A 6,184-nucleotide genomic window follows, 5' to 3' on the forward strand; every position below is an offset into this window, starting at 1 on the left:
TTTTTTTTTTTTTTTTTTTTCCTAATACAGGAATCGTGAGATCCTTGAAAACGTGTTAGCTGTCATCCTAGCTATTCTAGTTGCATTTCTGGGTTCTGTACTACTTATAGAGGGCTTTTTCAAGGATATTTGGGTCTTCCAGTTCTGCCTGGTAATAGCCAGTTGTCAGTACTCACTGTTGAAGGTATTTTTATTTCCATCTTTGCTTTTTATAAATGGTAGAACTAACTTAATTCGTTTGTGTAACAAACTTCCGTGTTACAAAATGTTTCGAGGTTGGGTATTGTCTGCCAGTTAGGGCTTTAAGGAGAACCCTGTGTGTGTGTGTTTTCAATGAAATGAGGAAGCCCCAGCTGCTGGGGAAGTTTGCTAGATGGTCAAACAAGGTCACTTACAATAGTTCTGTGTATGTTTGTTGTACAGCCCTTTATTTGTTGTTCTCATGCACTTTGTGTTCCTAAAGAGAGAAAATTCTCATTGGTTGAAAACAATCTACTAACTAAACCTGAAATTGTATTGTTTTTCAGTGGATCCACTTGAATATGTTCCTATTAAGTAAATACACATCTAAGCATATTTTTTTCTCCCCTCATGATTATGATTAGACTATTAGGATGCAAATTGTAGTTAAAATTGAAATGCCTAACACTTTGTAGAACAGTGTAAAATGTTTTACTTCAGGCATTTTGAACAGATAAAATTTTGATTTCTTTAGAATTTTGGCAGTAGATACATGCTCTTTGAATGTATTTTATGATTTATTTTAATACGTTCTGCTTTCTGGAGGCTCACAGTGGATCATCAAATGTGAAATTCATTTTAGATATTAAAAGTGGTTGAATTAATAAACATGGGGGAAAGGAGGGTAGATGAACTTATCCACAAAGTGGATAATTTTTCTTTGCATTTTGATTTCAGAGTGTTCAACCAGATTCTTCTTCCCCTCGACATGTAAGTCATAGACATGTTTCACCTCAGTAACCTTGCAGATGTAGAACTTCCCCTGCAGAGAACTGAACKTCTTGATTTTTGAGCGTTTGGATTTCTCAAAGTGCTACTTCAGGCACAAGAGGTGTATGCAGTTTTAGCATGCGAGAAGGGAATGGAGCTCTCTTTCCTTACCCCATACAGTTTCTGCATGTATTTAGCATATCATGGTCTCCCTGCTTAGAGTCTAGCTTATGCTATGGAGTTCTGTTGTAATAGGTTTGTCAGTCACACTCTATTCAGGTAATTATACCCAAAAAGATTCTTAGTTATAATTTGCTTTTCTGATGTTCTGTACTGCCCTTGTAGACCATTCACTTGTTCTATCTGTGGACGCAGCCTTATTTTTTCACTTGGTAAAACCATGAGTAGTTGCCATAATGCTCTTATGAGCAAGTATTAATGTTTGAGCATGGAAAGTGATATGATAGTGTTGAACAGCATGTCAGTATTCTGGCAGTTTAGCAGATCATAATGTTYTTGTGTGTCCTAAACAAGATGTGARAAAACACTATTCCTCTGCAGCAAGGAATTACTATTCATAGTAATTTAGGTAATGAGTCATGTTTTAATGAATGCATTCAACAGCAGCATCTGATCGATAAAACCTTAATTGCTCTTTCTTCGAAATTAATGTATTCCTCCCTATTGCTTATGAAGCCTAGTTAGTTTCCTCTGTTTAGTATTACAGGAAAAATGCTTTAAAACTCAGAGGAGAATAGGGTAAACATAGATAGCTTCAGTCTATCTGCTGTGTATTCATTCATTACTTAAAAGCCACAAACCTCATAGATTTATAGCACTGAAAAGCAATACACTGAGGATTTTATGATCTAAACTTAAGTGGTGAGATTGCAGCACATAGTGGGAGTCTAGCTAATGAACAGAAATTAAACTTTAATTATGAAATACTTTTCTGGTAATAAAACTCTTTCTTTTGGCAATAAAACAAATGTCTTTTTGTTTTTGTTCCCCTCCTTTCTCCCTCTTTCCCCCCCCCACCTCACCCCAACAGGGTCATAACCGTATCATAGCCTATAGTAGGCCTGTATATTTCTGTTTATGTTGTGGTCTTATTTGGCTGTTGGATTATGGCAGCAGAAACATATCTACAACAAGATTCAGGTTGTATGGAATGGCTTTCACCAACCCATTGCTGCTGCTGTCAGCCAGAGACTTAGTTATAGGTGAGTGGCTTCCTTGTGAGTTTGAACAGTTTGTTTCACCACAATGGAATTATTTTGTATTCACAGTCTATTTCTGACACAGTTGCATCATAATTTTCTAATTATAGTTTATTTAGTTTTAGGAGGAGTAACTTTAGATTTGCTGGTGTTTATAGGAAAGTTTGTTTCCAGCACCCTACCCTCTTGGCAATTAAGTTTTGCTGTCACAGACAGCTGGAATGTCAATGTCAACTAAAATGCTGTCAGAGTTAAACTAGAAATACTTTTTTTTTCCTCCTCCCTTCCGCACTACCTAATAGCTCAGTACTTGGCCCTAAACCCTTACATTCTTTAACTTGGACTGGGATATGTTGTTCTGTGCTTGGACCTACCTACTCAGTGCTTAAGCATTTTGAATTGGCTTTTTTTTTTTTTTTTTAATAAAGCTGCCTAGAGAGACTTGTCACAATTGAACAGGAGCCCTTTTAAGGCAGGTTATTTGTATTTAGCAGTTGGGCAGAACAGTAGGGACACAAGAATTTTTAAATATATTATAGACAGATTAAACCTCATTTAATTAATGTCTTACCTCAGAACAGGCCTCCTATCAGTAATACCAAAAGTGTGACTTTGAACTGTGAATGATGTGCCTTCATTGTACTTGGATGAGGACGGTGCTTTCAGAATAATGCTGGCATTAAAACAATTTCTCCAAAAAACGGTGCCTTCCTCTTCCCCCAAACACAAACAAACCAAAACCACCAATGAAGCTATGTTGTTTGGGTGATTTTCTTTAGAGGAGAAATTGCCTAAGAGATCAGCTAAATTGAACATACCTGCTTTGTCTTTGAAGCTTTTCAGTTGTACCAAAGCATTTATGTGCAATAGAATACCTCAGCTGAATATTGTGAATGTTTGATTTCAGTTCTTGGACAATCTTTTATCAAGAAAAAGAAAACCTTATCTTTGGCTTTCTGACTCTTTTTATTACTACTTTTTTTTTCTGTTTGGATTTGTAATTGATGAGTAACAATTACTGACTCAGGCATTCTGAAAATTAATACTTGTGATGTGACTCTAAGAACAATCTGAATTTCATACCTTACGCTATTCCCCTTTTTTACTTTCTGCTGGTAAATCTGTACTTAAATTAAAATGTCAAGGGGAAAAATTCTAAGCCTCTTATTTATGAACAGAGGATTGTCCAGGCATTTCTAAAGGTGTTTTCTTATAACTTTTGTGGAGCTATTTATGCACTGATATTTGTGGTGTTCATTCTGTATCTATAATGGKACAAGGAATTAAAACGGCAGATGTTCAGTCATTCAAGAAATAAATYAGTTTCATTTTTTTCCCTTGTTTTGTTCTCTTAGTCTGAGATCATCTCTTCCTTTTTCCCCTTAACTCAAGTTACTGCAATATTGTTCATTCATAACTCCATAAGGTAAAATATACATTTCAGTATAGGCTGTGTGTTGTATCATGAAAGTGACTTGAAAAGACTCTTACAGTACTTTTTTACTCCACATTATTTTGTATTTACAATGAGTTTACAAACGACCTAGTCTTAAGAGATGTTGGCATCTTCTCCAGACTACATCCGTCTTGGATTTAGCTTTTAAAAATTCTTAGTTCCAGTGTTTTAAATGCTTTTTGATCCCTTTGTTTTACTATTCTCAGGTATCTTGCTAAAGCTTGTGCAGTTGATATTTCTTACCAGTTCTACATGTAAAAATCAGGTTCCTAGAGCGCTACTCATCAAAACTTGCCTTTGGACCAGCTAATGATGCTACTGAAGCACTGTTTCCAAACCCTTTGTGTATACTGCAAAGTTGACTGCTAATAAACATAAATTGCCAGCACAAAGTAAAAACCACAGCTGTCTTTTTGGCCTGTTCTCAGGCACATCTACTAGAACAACATAGATGCAGGACAAGGCAAACTTCAAGTTTGGATGATGCAATTGCTCTGTCCTACCAGCAGACAAGTGAGGTCTAAGATTAATTGTTAAGCCTCCCATGTACTGGAATTTGACAACTAATCTAAACCAGCTACATGTTAATATCAGCTGTTTTCTCCTAAAGGGGCCCCATTACAGAGCAAGTCAATTATAAAATTCAAAAGCCATCAGAAATACTGGCTTTTTGCTGGCCTTCTCCCTATGAAGTTTATTTTCCCAATTTTTTTTGTTCATTATAAATTTTCAGCTGACCCATGCTAGTTCAATTTTCAGGCCTTCATAAAGCAACCTTTTTAATGTCTCAGAAAGGAAGCACTATATAGACTGCTTGCAGTTATGACTTAAGTTAGACATGAAAACTCTTGAAAAAAACTTCCTACAGGTCCTGAGTACCTGGTACCAAGTCATGTATTTCCTAACTTGTATTAGCAAGAAGTACAGAACTCAGTGTTTTTACCTGTCCCTGATTGTATGTGTTTAAAAATCTTAGTTATTTAACTTTGCCAAAGCTTTTAAAAAAGTGTGCATATGTGTATATAGTATATATGTATTTCATGTTCTTCTCTGTATTTACCCCACTGTGGACCACTTTAACAATTTGGCCTTTAATATCTAATCACCCTGTGGATATAATGTTAGAAACTTAAAACTGAGACTTCCAGTTCTTTACCAGATATTTTCAAGCTGTTTTTGTCTTTTGGTTACTGAAGCTACAAGTTGGTAAGATTATAGAAAATCCTCCCCAAGCAGTCAGTTTTTTTTCTTCTAGGAATGTTTTCCTGGCTTGATTCTTCTATCCCTGGGAACTAGTGCTTATTAAATACTGTTTTTTGTGAAGTGTGCCTAAACTACTGACTGCTTGTGTGTAAAAGGCAATTTTTTTTTTCCATCTCATTTCTGAAAACGGGAAGTTAGGGATATGCACAGGTCTGGACAGACCGTTCTCTCTATTAAAATTAAGTGACTTTATTTGTATTTGCGTTCTTATAAATCCTGTAATCTTCTGTGATTTTAGTGGCTTATACCAAGTTACCGTTTTTTCACTTTGAAAAATGTAATTTGGATTTGAACAATACAGAATTTTTCAGAACTGGTATGGAAAAGTCTGGGTAAACTTGTCAGGCATTACAGGCAGCACAAAATCTAGGGGTGAAACGCATGGCCCCTCTTAAATCGGCAGGGCTGATGGTACATTGCTCATACACCTAATTGCCTGTCTAGAGTTTATGTGAGCCTTCGTTATAATGAAGGAAAACTTATAAATCCTTGTAAATGTTCTTAGCTTATTTTTACAAGAACTTTATTACACAAAACTACAGCCATCCTGAACTGGCCCATGTCATTTTTATAGTGATAAAATCAAAATGAAAGAAATGATTATTGGTCTATGTAATGATTCAGGTAGATGAAATATAGTGGTTAAAGTATAGATTTGTTTAACGGCTGTTTTCCTTAGAAGTTATAGTAGAAAAGCTTTAGTGCTGTTGAACTATGTTGTGTGTTACCCTAGAACTTGAAGGAACTGAAGAATATGTACAATGCTATATTTTTCACAGCTTTTGCATCATTTTTCTTTTTTTCCCCTCCTGCAGTGTTTACACTATGTTTCCCCATAGTATTCTTTGTTGGTCTCCTGCCTCAGGTGAATACGTTTGCAATGTATCTCTGTGAACAGTTGGATATTCATGTCTTTGGTGGCAATGGTAAGTGTGTTTTTTTTTTTTCCAAATCAGTGACAAAAACTTTTGATTAGGTATTCCTACCCTCTATGTTCAGAATACTAGTTATATTTTTAAAAAGACTAAAGGTTCTGATTTATCACCCAGAAATATAATTACTGTCCCAGTAAGTCTATTAAAAGTATGATTTCTTCTTTTATTAGTTTGTGTTGTAGCTGTTAACTGTTCCTATGATAATGCTGTTTGATAAAGGAGATAAAGCCATATAAATCAAAAAAACTTTTAAAGGAAAATACAAGTAGTTGTTATGCATTGTGTTTTTTTTTTTTTTTATCAGAGGGGTGTTACAACTGGGGGCTCTCACTTTTCTGCAACAACTAGAAGTATTTTGT

At 35.3% G+C, this 6,184-nt stretch overlaps 1 long non-coding RNA gene across 1 annotated transcript; it reads left to right on the forward strand.

Annotated features, from left to right (window-relative positions):
• Positions 1-34: 34 nt before the first annotated feature.
• Positions 35-5,813, forward strand: LOC146601109 (uncharacterized). Its single transcript, XR_014896725.1, has 4 exons — positions 35-184; positions 919-951; positions 2,003-2,174; positions 5,706-5,813. It is a non-coding gene; the product is annotated as an uncharacterized LOC146601109 (long non-coding RNA).
• Positions 5,814-6,184: the final 371 nt, after the last annotated feature.

This window comes from Rhea americana, unplaced genomic scaffold, assembly GCF_003343005.1.
Source record: "Rhea americana isolate MKP2758 unplaced genomic scaffold, rheAme1 scaffold_1095, whole genome shotgun sequence".
NCBI classification, from domain to species: domain Eukaryota; kingdom Metazoa; phylum Chordata; class Aves; order Rheiformes; family Rheidae; genus Rhea; species Rhea americana.